We start from the raw sequence: 12812 nt of genomic DNA, 5'->3' as shown, positions 1-12812 counted from the left end.
GGACCAATCTTATCTACCACCTTTGAGACTCCTAGAATTTAACCGAATCAGACGATCAGAGGCTTCTCGTGCGCAGCGCGCACCGTGTCACGCCCCAGCAGCAGCACCGCACCGGGCTTTAGACATCCGCTGCGGGCTTGGGGCGCCCGGACCGTGCAACAGGCTAGGGGAGGGGCTCCGCCTGCGCTGCGGCGGCAAGTAGGGGTCGCCAAGTTCCTGCGGGCGCGCTAGCGCCCGGGCTGCCGTCGGCTCACCGTGCCGCAGCCCTGGCAGTGGCGAAACGCGCCGTCCCCGCGCTCAGACCCCCGCCGCGGGGTCTTTTCGCCCCTTGCGTGGCGTCCTCAGGTCCCAGCCTCCGAGCGCTCCTGGCGCGCCCGCCGCCCCCCTCACTTTACTCTGCACTGGGGGCTCCCCCTTCCCATCTCCCGGGGGCCGCAGAGTCCATGCTCACGCCCCAGCCCCCTGCACGCTCGGGCCCCATCCAGGGCTTCGTCCCGCTCCCTCACCCGCAGCTGGCGGAGGTGGGCAGCGATCGCAGCGCACCTCCAGCCGACGCTCCCGCGCCCGCACCGCGCTCCAGCTCTGAGCCCGGATTGGCGCGTGTCTCTCTCACTGTCTCGCTATCTCCCGTCTCTCGAGCACGCCGTCTCTGTGCGTCTTGGTCCTTTCTCAGAGGGTCCCTCTGTGCCTCTGCCTCGCTCTGACTCCTTGCCCCGCACTTGCTGCATCAGTCTCTTCACCTGCCCTCTGTCCACCTGTCTCTCCCTGCCGTCCACCTGTCTGACCGCCCCTCAAGCCCCCAGGCTTCGACCCAACTCAACTAAGCTTGATGTCTTCCACAATTCAACCAAAACCCTTCAACTCCTCCTTCCTCGGTGGTCCGGGAGCCAGGGGAACGAAGCGGGGGCCAAGACCCGGGGGAAGCCCCTCCCGCCCTCCTGGACCCCAGACTCAGCTCGTACTGCCCGGGGGTCCGCTCGCCCGAAGGCAGGGACGCCACGCTCCGGGGCCAGCTCACCTCGGTCAGGTTTGAATTCAGAGAGGAATTGTCTGGCCACGAGTTCGCGGTAAGCAGTCTCTTGCAGCTTCAGACGCTCCAGCTCCGACAGACTGTGTATCGATACCATCTTCGTCCTGCGGTCTGGATTGTGTCCTGGGGCTCCTCCCAGAACGTTCACTAAAAATATGAAGGCGGACAATAACAGCAAAGGGGGCATGATTCTGGGGCACAGTGCCCTTGCTGCCTTTAGAAAAGAAACGCAGCCACCCATTCTGGAATAGGATGATTATCTAGGCTGCATCATCCAATTGTCACTGGACCTGGTGGAAGGAGCTATGGGGGGGGGAGGGTGATAAAGGAGGAGGGAAAACTGGGAGGTGGCTTCACCCTCAAGCCGAGCTGCCTCTGCTTGCTTATTTGGGAAAAAAAAAAAAAAAAACTTAAAAAACCCATCCCTGAGCTGACAACTCAGAAAATAGAAAACCTAATTAGACAAAAGAAAAAGGAGAAGGAGGAGGAGGAGGAAGAGGAGGAGGAGGAGGAGGAGGAAAAGGAAAAGGAAAGAAAAAAGACTTAAAAAAAAAGAGAAGGAAAAGAGATTAAAAAGAAAACCAACCAACCTTATTCACAATTTTTAAATGTATGCTGAGACAAGTATAAGGTAACAGTGTCCCTCAATTAATTAGAACACTAATGGAGTTCATTTAATTGTGATACCCTGTGCTGTCCAGGCTGGATGAAATGGGCACAATCATCTACGTTAGGAGCACTGAAAATGTGTACAATTCTTCCAAAAGGCAAACTGGCCATATAAGTACAGAGCCAAAAATCATCCCCAGAACCTTTGACCCAGTAATTCCCCTTCTAGGAATCTATCCTAATGAAATCTTCCTTCGGACAGATATGTCCGGACCATATGTACATGAGCCATAACAGGAAAAAATTTAAGGGAAAAAAGCTAGCCCAGTTATGACACAATAGTTAAATAAATTATGGAATGACCACAGTCTGGAAATTATGTAATCATTAAAGTGATATTTACAAAGAGCTATTAAACAGCAGATACAAAATATAGAATTGTATTCATTATGATTACGTCCATGTGAAGAAAAATCTTTTTATTTTTTAAAAGACAAAAGAAATGCACCCCCAATATGAACAGCATCTGTATAAAGTTGTAGGATTTTGTTTGCCTTTGCCTTTTCTCTATTTGCTAAAATTATGCAACTTGATTATATTATTTTTTTCATGAAAAAAAGAGACATCAGTTTGTACCAAAACAAACAAACAAACATCGTTTCCTGGCCAATTCTAGTGAGACTCCCAACACAGGACTGGTGATCAGAGTGAAGTTTGTCTTAGTGGTCTGGCAGACCTGTTTCCTATGTCCCTTCTTCATGGCGTCCACTACCCCAAACTGCTGCTCCAGGCTGCATAGGATCCCCCAGTAAGGATCTACCTGAACCCCACACAGTATTCTTTCTTGCATATCCTGGTCTCTGTTACTCATTTGTTCTTTCATTCATTCATTTTTTTAAAAATCTGTATTCATTACCCACTTTGTGCCAGGCACTAAAGATTCAACTGTGAGCAAATAAAACTACTTCTTTCATGAAGAATTTGACAATGCAGTGAAGGCAATACACAAGTTGGTAACAATTTACAAAACCTTGTGAGAAGTCAATCACCAAGATAGAAACAAAGTACTGTGAGAGCAGAAAAGAGGAAACATCTAAGTCGGCCTTAAGGGGGGGGGGGATCGTCCAGAAAGAGAACAGCTTGTGCAAAGGCAAAGAGTTGGGAGAGAGGTTGTAATACTCTTAAAGCTGTAGAAAGGGGATGTTAAGAGATAAATCTGCATAAGCAAGCATGAGCTCAGCAATGGCCCTGTAAGACATATTACGGAGCTGGACTTCTTCTGAAGGGATTTAAGTGGAGAGGGACAGAGTCAGAGCTGCATTTGGAAAAATCATGAGGAGCAGTGAAAAGCCTGGTCTGAATAGAGTCTGAGGTACATAGATCAGCCAAGAGCCAAAGGGATGCTGATACAAGCCAGTGTGGCTGGGGCAGGGGTAGGATTCTATGGGTAGAATTGACAGAGCTTAGGGGCATTGTAATAAGAAGGAAAAAATTTAGTATAGCACCAAAGGTTATGGTTTGGGTGAGTGAGTGGATTCTGGCCCTTGAGAGAGAAGATAATGTGGGACATGGGGAACTAAACCTTTTGACAAGAAGGGAAGGGGTCACATGCTATTTTTCAGAGCTCTCCTTTGTCATGGAGTTTTAAGACAATATTCTATACATTATAGTTGGGTTGAGTAGGGGGCTTAAATCCCAAAAGGCAAGTAATGTGGGTTTGACAGAGAAAAAGCAGCAGAAGTTTATCATTCAACAATCTATCCAAATGAACTCTGTCCAGAACAAGCACAGAAACCCACAAACCCACCAAAATCCCACCCTTCCTTTGTTCCAAAATTCTCTTTTGCCCACTTTCTTTAATAGCCAAAGTCACACTTATCAAAAATAAATTCTTACCAGATAACTGAAGTGTAGTATGAGAAAAGATGAGGAGTCTTTTTATGGCTTTTGAAATGAGCTAGGAGGAAAAGCCTTAGCAAGGAATTTTTAAACTCCTTCAACTGCAAAGCACCATTCCCTGGATCCAAAGTGAATGCCTAAGCCCAACTACCAAACTACATCCACAAAATGATCATTTTAACCAAAGATACATGCACAGCATCCACCTCAGTCCCAGACTAAGTTCCTAACAATTGTCCATTCATGATAGATGTTCCAGAGCCTATTACCCAAGGGTCTCATCCTGACCCATACAGCCTAGCTCTGGCTTAATTTTTTTGACATTAATCTCCCCCTCTTCCTCTTTCCCCAATTCAGGCATGTTTGTACCTGCTTTGGAGTTGCGGCTATTTCTTCTTGCCAAGGGTTACCAGATCTGGTCATCAAAAGAGTATATAGCTGAATCTTTTACCCAGAAACCAAGATGAAAATTGATCCCTCTACCCCCACCCATAAGGTATGAACAAATAAGAAAATTTCAAAACAACACCAGCAGAGAGAGAGAGAGAGAGAGAGACCTTTGAGAAATGAGTCAGCCTAGATGCTTACAATTACTTACGAAGGAAATCAAAGGCCTTAGAATAAACAGTTTGTCATTGCCTCCTGCTCAAAGATACAGGGCTGCTGTTATGCCAGCAAAATTGACGCTGTCTTGCTTGCCTTCAACCCTCTCAAGCCACCAGAAGAATACAGGACAGAAGTAGAGTTAGGAAGGCCAGTGTGCCCAGACAGGAAGCAGATGGAGATGGGGGGTGGGGGGATAAGTAATCAGGCTTCAACACCAAAAGAGACACAGAAACAGGTTCTTGAGATTTGAATACTTGTCCTCAGGCTTGGTTTTCCAAACTGAGTACAAAAGGAGGCACCTCACAGGGAACAAGGTGCCAAGACTCTCTTAATCCAAAGTGCCTTCCCCTTCCCCTTTCAGCATGCTGGAGGGCTGACCTGAAGTGATCATGACATCAAAAATATACTAGAAGGGAGAGGAAAGCAGGGTCTCTCAATTTCAACCAAGAATTCAAGACATTTGCAAAAACAAAATCTTTAGACATATATCTGCAGGGGCTGCTGGAGTCAGAGCTAAATAGAACAAAGTTGAAAGCCAAGCTTTACAATATTTTGGCTGTGTAACCTTAAGAAAATCAGGTGAATTCTCTGAGCTTCAGTGACTTCTATATAAAATGGAAAGATGATGCAGTACCCATTTCAACAGTTGTATGAGAATAAATGAATAATGCATGTGTGATAGTTAGCATTCATTTTTAATAAAAACGTTGATCTTGAAGGTTCTTTGCAAAGGAGTTTACCAGAAAATATCAGGTTTCAAAAGTAATTAGATAAAATTAGAATTTGTATCAATGCATACAAAGTCTTACTCTGTTCAAGCTCTACTAAATTTGAATTAAATTAAAACAGGTAAAGAGATCTTGGGAGACTGTTGGGAATAGGTCTTTCTTCTTCAATCTCCAACAGCATCTGGGTCAAGTCTAAAAAAAGTCATCTTACAAAATTTAGGAAAACTAACTGCATAGATTAGTTTTTTCAAATGCTATTAGTCAGGTTCACAAAATGCCTATGCTTCTCAAAATTTATTTTTCTTTCAACCCATACAAATTTACATTGTCACTGGCAAAAGAAAGCATAACTGTATGTAAATCAGTAAAGGGGCTAGGATATTAGCAGATGCCAAAAGAGAGAATGTGAACAAAGACCAGAGGGACACCCAGAGCAAGTCTCCAGCAATACATAAAGGGGAAACATATTTGGGTATCATCAAGCTTGTTCCTCGTGTCCTCCCAAAATGCATGGCACAGATGGAGAAACAAATTAAGTCAGAAAGGTCACCCTTTTCAGCATTGTGAGGATAGGAATGCTTTCATCTAGGCATAAATCCACAACCCTCACAATTTGGAAGACTAATTTACTCCACTGTCCCCATCAAATAGTTTGGGATGGTGCAGTGCTCACTAGCAAACTCCTATGAGAAAAAAAGCAGGGCACTGCAGAGATGCCATCATTTGAATCCCTATAAACTAGGCACTCTATGGCACCACCAGAATTTTGCTCCAAGACTCTGAGAGGTCTTCAGAGTTTAAAAAATTGATAGTGGATGTGGTTGAGTGCCCAGAAGACATTGTGTCCATGTTATTCAAATGTCTACAGGCAGTGACAATAGATAAAGACATCCCTGTTAATATATCACAACATGGGAAAGAGATACAGGTCTCCAGATAAAAATTTTTGAGTACCAGTTTGGTCTGCTGGCATATTACATCATCCATCCCTGAGTGTTAATGAGTTAGCCTTTAAGTTGTTATCCATAACCTCAATTTCAGCAAAGACTATAGTCATGATGAACAAAATGGCTCATTTTATTCTACACGGTGATGGTGCCCCAAGATAATTAAACTCGGGTACAGTGCTCTTCAGTAAGTGAAGTCAGCTCATCATGTCATAGCCAAAGCTCATAAACCGGAGGTAGTACTGTTAAAATATATTGAGTCAAGCTCTGGCTTTTTTGAAACACTTTCTTTTTAATGTTTCAGGAATTGTTTAGTATATTAGAATGGACCAGAGAGAGAAGGAACCTTAACCATCACCTAGTCCAGAGCTTCTATTCTACAGTTTAGAAAACTGAGGCTCAGAGAGAGATGGGAGTTTGCCAAAGGCCACACAGCAATTTGACAACAGAATCTAGACAAGAGCCCAGTTCTCAGTCCTAGGGCTCTTTCCAGTGCCCCATGTACCTTTACTCTTAATAGCTGCAAAATAATGCACAGCTAACTGATGAAACCAAAGAATGGACACATAATCAGAGTGTGATTTGATAAGCCAGGGGAGGTCATATCTCAAGGCAGACAACTACCACAAATTACAATTTCTGTGTAAAATAAGTACAGTGATCATTGTATAGAATGTGGGATACCCTTTTTAAACTTTATTGACTAAAGAAACAACTCAAGCCCAGGATGGTGAAAGGCAATCTTTATGTTATAAACATCCCAAAGGATAGTGTAAACAAGGTGGAGTGACACCAAATACAACAAGATATAGATATTTCCACTATTTGCTGCAGTGTCTGTCAAAGTGCATAATAGTGCTGGCATCACAAGCTGTTCTGCTGCTTTTCCCCCTTTTGGTTGCTGCTTCTATTATGTTTTGACAAAAAAAAGTAAAAAAAAAAAAAAAAAAAGATGTTCCATCAATAGGCAGTAAATTTTTTTAAATGTCTAACTTGTCTTGTGCTTTTCATTTTCTCAAAAGCTTTTAATATGTCCATTATCTCTAGGCCCTAGCACACAGTAGGTGTTCAGTAAGTGTGTCTTGGGTGAGTCATAGGATTATACTCTTTGAGGGTTTTGAGAGAACATAAAGGTCTTGTAATTAAAACAGAAACAGCTCTTCATGATTCATGGATAAATGAATCATGCCATTTTATTCTCACAACAACCCCTGGGAAGGAGAGAGGTTGGGTATTATGTTTCCTCAATTTAGAGATAACAACAAACTAGGGCTTTGAAGAGGTTGTGACTTACCTGAAGTTACATGAAAATGCCATGGAGGAATACGACCTGGGAACCAGCTGTCCCTACCTATCCTCAGGTCAGGCTTTCCTTTCCCACTAAACCATGTTATTTCTTTGTGGGACTATCTGAACAGAGACTGCATTCTTTCCTAAGAAGGTGGCTGGATTTCTGAGGTCTCGTTTATACATACTATTCTTGGGAAATGGTAATAAAGGTAGATCAGATAGATCATTGGATCAATCAATTGATAGATTGATAGATAGGTAAATGTGATGATGATGATGATGATGATGATGATGATGATGATAGAGAGAGAGAGACAGAGAGAATGGGAGTGACAGAGCCAGAGAGAGATAGCTGAGAAAAAGACTATTGCAAAAGATAGAAAAGAGGAGTGGGTAGAGGGAAAAGGCACCAAAAGCCCTATCTATTCCTCCAGCCACATCCCTCACCCTAGCCTACTCCCACACTGACAGCATGCTAGCCTGAAAAGGTCCTGAGATATGGACTAGAACTTAGGTTCAAATCTCACCCTTGCCACATGTAAGTTCACATACTCATCAACCAAGTGACCTGTAGCAAATTATCTCACTTTCCTTGCCTCGATTCCATCACCCTGCAAAACAAGAGTCATGATACCTATTAGATGTGACTGTGGTAAAGATTAAATAAAAGATAGGGTGGAATGAAATAATTCTCCATAGGGTACAGTGCTGTACGAAGGTGAGGAATTGCCCCCAAATAAATCTAAAAGTGAAATTTGAGAGGAAGACTGAGAAGTGCTCTGGAATGAGGCAGACAGCATCCTCATTGAAGAGTCCCCTCACACCATTTTTTGAAGGCAAAGGTGGGTACTCGCCCCCTGCCATCAGGAAGCACACACTTTTCAGAGGGGATGAGTTAGCATGTGTCTTCATTGGATCTTTTGGTGACCAGAGATGCAAGGCAACTAACTTTGTTTGGACAAAGAATGGGAGCTACTCTAGGCTGCAAAATGAAAACAAAAGGTAACTGGCCCACAAAAAAGATTGAGACCCTACCTTTGGCTTCCTAAGCAAGCACAGTGTGCAGGCCATCCATGCTAGGGATAGTAGAGGAAAATGAGGAGCCATCTGGAATGGAAAGCCCCAGTTTCTGCTCTTGGGATTTTGCAGCCCATTTGAGGTCACCTTTATGTCAAGAATCTGAAGGACTGTCAAGAAAGGCCCATGGATCTAGTATCATTCTTCCCTGCTCTAATTTAAATCCATTTCCTCTCCTTTTTTCCTTTAAGGAATATTAAGAATTGATTATTTCCTCAGTCTCACTAGCACTAGGAAGACCCTTACTCACCTGTAAGTTTTCAATAAACTCTGATTTGTTTTCCCCTCTTTTCACGATCCCTGCCATCTCAAGCCCCCCTCTCTAAGGCACACTCCCTTTCACACACACACATTCACTCTCAAAGACATCCGTGCACACACACATCCTCAAGCTCTTTTGCATATGCATTTTATACACCCCCCCCACACACACACATATTTGGTACAACAGAGAGGGGGGACACTGCGATCAAGCATTTGTATCTGCAGACCACAGCTGGGGCTTCTACAGAGTGGGCATGAGAGAGAAAAGACCAATGGGGACACTCCTCCAAACTCTATGGACAGATGCCTAGGAAGGAAACCTTTAGAATAAAGTTGTTCTCAGAATCTGTGCTGAGAGCTACCTCTTCCCCTTCTTTGTTTCCCCACCCCCACCTGATTCTCTTCTCCTTTGATTGTATCTTCCCCCAACAAGCTTCCAATTTCTGCCAGTTTTCTCCTTCAAAATCCTGTCTGAGTGGCTGTCACAGAGAATTGGGGCTGTAGGAGATATTCCCCAGGTAGTTGTCATGCTAAAAATGATATTTTAAAACTACATTAAAACAACCATATTTTAAAAAAAAAAAAAAATCAATGTCTGTCTCTCTACCTACCTATCTATCCCCTCTTCAAAATTAGACCACTGTCTTGGCTGTGATGCAGTGGAAAAAAAAAGCCCTACACCAGAAGTCACTAAGCAGCTGAGTGGCCTTGGGAAAGTCTGAGACCATCTCCAAGCCCAAACACAATTGGCATAATTTATTATTATCCCGTTTATCTAAGAGCACCTTAGAAACACTGCTCTCAATTCTGCAGAATCCTTGATATTTCTACAGGACTTCGCCATCTCCAGAACATGGGGGCACACTGCCGCTGTCCACAGTTGGGAAGAGAGAGGGTCCTTTGCCCCTCCCGCAGGTCTAAGGACACCAGAGTGCAGCGGGTCTAAGGGTGTCTCCTCCTCTACCGCTCCCGGAACTCCAGCTGGGCCGTCTGCCCCCGACCTCTAGCTAGGCGACCAGAGAGGGAGGGGAGGAGGGAGGAGGGGTGAGCGAGAGAGCCCGGGGCAGACTTTGCGCCCTCGGCCCCTGGAGACTGGCCCTGGGTCTCTGGCTGCCACCAGGCTGCAGAGCGTGGCCTTCTGGCTGGGGCGCGCATCTCATCCCTGTGTGGCTCGAGATAGCGCAGAAGCTGCAAAGTTAAACAAAGCCCCGCGGCGCGCAAAGACCACTCTCAGCTACCTCTCCGCGGCAACAGAATTCCAAACATTAAATCTTGCTCCCGCGCTGGAGGTTTGAGCATTGAAAGAGAAAACCCGGAACTTGCGCAGCACTCGCGGTTTTCCTCTCCCTCCCACGTCGGGTCCTCCACTTGGAGACCCTTCACCTCCCACTCTAACCCCTCAGTGGGCTGCACTCAAGCCCCTGGAGCCCTGCCCCAGCGATACCTCTTGGCGACTGTCCTGGTCCGGCCAGGGAATACATGGCTGCGAGACCCGTTGGTCAGTCGTTCAGCGCGGCCACAGCTCGTCCTAAGACGAGCTGCAGGCTCTGCGTGCGAGCTCTTAGCTCTGCCGCTCAAATTCCCCCACTCTCTGTAAAGCCTTTCCCGGTGGGGCAGGGGTGATTCATAGCAATTTTCCACGCAGCAGCCAGCTCAGTTCTTTACGCATACCTGTTTGCTAAATGCCCTGGGCTACTCCCACGGCTTCGCACTGTACCCCACAGTCTTCTCTCCCGTTGCTCAAAGCTGAGCTCTCCTTCAAGATTCAGCCCAAGAGTCCCTTCCTCTGAGTACTGCAAATTTCCCCTCCCCTGGGCATGCCACATAATCTCACATTACAGGTGAAGGAGAGAAAGAGGTGGGGGAGGTTTAGATGGCTAAGAAACTTACAGAAGGGCACAGAGTTCATTAGTGGCAGACCCAAGAAGGCCCAGAACTCCTGGATCCCAGCTCAGCACACTTTTTGCTACCCCTCATTGTTTCCCTTCTGCCCTGTTTTGTATTGCACTGGAAGGCAGGGAACATCTCTTGGCTGGCCCCTTACACACAGGAAGTTCGCAAGGAATAACCCCCTCCTTTCCTTGCCTCACTCCTCTGGCTCCTTGTTTCCCACAGTGTCCAGGGCCTCTGCCCTTGAAGATTCAGAGACAAAAAGATCATTTTGTTCAAAGTCCAGTGCAAGAGCAAACAGAAGCTGACTTCACCTCTACCCTCCTGGATGAGAATGGTCTCAGTAACCTCCCCCCTGAAACACACACAAACACACACACACACAACATATAGTCTTCACCTTTCTTTTTCTGTCTTCTTGGCACCTGGCAAAATCAGAAGGCATACACACTGGTCCAAACCATCTTAACTTCTAATATCTTTTTTAAAAAATGCTTCCCTTCTAATCTGCAGCCCAGCAATCATATGTACAAATCACTATTCAGCCAAGCAAAAATATGTTTTTCACAAGTACTATTCTCACCTGATGCAACAAGGGTAATGCGGGGTTATAAACGCAAGCTCTCAAGAGGGAAAAATTTCAAATATGCAATTACACCCCCTCCCAACTGGATTTCTCCTCTCCTGGACAAAGAAAATAGACAAACAGAGGGTGTTTTTGTTGACTTGCAGAGGGACAGGAAGGGAAAAGAAAGAGGAGAGTCAAGAATGCCAGAGTCTATGAGTGAACCTGGCAGGAAGGAGCCAGAAGCAGAGCCTAGGCAAAGGAGAGAAGGAAGGAAAGGGAGGGGAGAGGAAAGAGGGCAGCTGTTGACTCCAGGCAAACACAGATACTGGGGCAGCCCAGGGAGACATGGACTTATTTCCCAAAGGTTCTGGAAGGTGGCTCTTAGGGACCTTCATTGGAAATGATGTCCAGGAGCCCAGTGGCCAAGTCTCTTAACCCCTAGCAAAGGGAGACAGCTTCTGGCTCTATAGCAGCAGCACTGGTGGCACTCTGTTCACTGGAAGTACCACTTTGCTGCCATCACTACCAAGAAGATGCCCTCTTCTCCTCCTCCTCCTTCCACCCCTCCTCCCACAGGACTTCAATAAATCTTACCCAACACAGGAATGTAATTTGAATGCTAAGGGCAGTTTTCCCTTCAATTGAAGAAGAGGATCTCTCCCTCTCCTCCTGCTGAAAATGGGCTGGGTGCTGCCCCTTTATGCATTCTAGAACACTGGATCAGGAGAGGGGGAGAAAGGGAGCGAGCGGCAGTTTGAGGCTGGTCCAAATTGTCCTTGGCATCCTCCTCTCTCTCTCTCTCTCTCTCTCTCTCTCTCTCTCTCTCTCTCTTTCCCCCACCCCCATTGCATTTTTCTGCAGCCCCTCCTTCTGGCCCTGGCAGCTCGGCTCCCCTTACTCACTGCAGCATCGTGCAGTCACTCCCCACACCTTTGTGATACGGGACTCATATTGGGGTGCATCTTTCTGGTGATGCTTGCTTCCAATGTGGGATCTTAGACTGATATACCAGGAAAAGATTTTAGTTGGCAGTGGGTGGGTGTCACAGAAGATAAAAAGAGAAACCCATTCAGGTAGTGAACTACCTTGCCAGGAAAGCAACACAGGTCAGTGTTAGGGGCAGTTGGGAGACATGATACGAACCTGAGTGTACAGGGAGTCAACTTAGGCAGAAAAGCAGCAGGTTGTTGGTTTGGGTTATAGTGATTGCCATGGTTGCATAAATACATAAATACTTCATGATATATTAGCAAGAAGGTAGATCACTGAATATCACTCAGCCTCAGATTTCTCAACTGCAAAATAGGGCAGTAAATGCTCACCGTATAGCACTGAGGGGAAGAGTGTGTGAAACAACATCAATAAAGAACTTAGTACATGGCCTGGCACAAAGCCCCTTGCCCCCTTAACTTCTTTCTGGTGTTGGGCACAGGGAAAAAAAAAAGAGTTTCCCAAGATCACATAGCAAGTAGCAGAGTCAGGATTGGAACACAGGTAACCCAAGCACCCTCCCCAAAAAGGGTGCTTTCCACTCTAGTTCCTCCTCTAAGAAGGCTGCAGGGCTATCCTTGGGGTCTTGGCTGGAGTGGAAGTGAGGAGATGGGTTAGGAGCAGACTCTATGCATTTGTATATAGAATCTCTATCACTTAGGCCCAGGCCCAAGGGCTCAGGTTTCGGCTTCATCCCCCTGCTCATCATCACTCAGGTAACCAACCTCCCCATGCCATCTTGGACCGATTCGTTGCCACTTTAGCACCACCTCTGCTGCTCAACTCTGAGACAGTGACTCACCCTCTCGCTGGCCAGGGCCTCTGTCCTCCAGGAAAGAGGCTTTCTTCTTAATTGACTGCAGAAGCCTCAGCCGCAGTGGAACAACGCCCTTCCAGGCAGGCTTACAGATGGA

This window comes from Suricata suricatta, chromosome X (assembly GCF_006229205.1).
Source record: "Suricata suricatta isolate VVHF042 chromosome X, meerkat_22Aug2017_6uvM2_HiC, whole genome shotgun sequence".
In the NCBI taxonomy this organism is placed as follows: Eukaryota; Metazoa; Chordata; class Mammalia; order Carnivora; family Herpestidae; genus Suricata; species Suricata suricatta.
The sequence above is the reverse complement of the archived record's forward strand: the minus strand, read 5'-3'. Positions refer to the sequence as shown.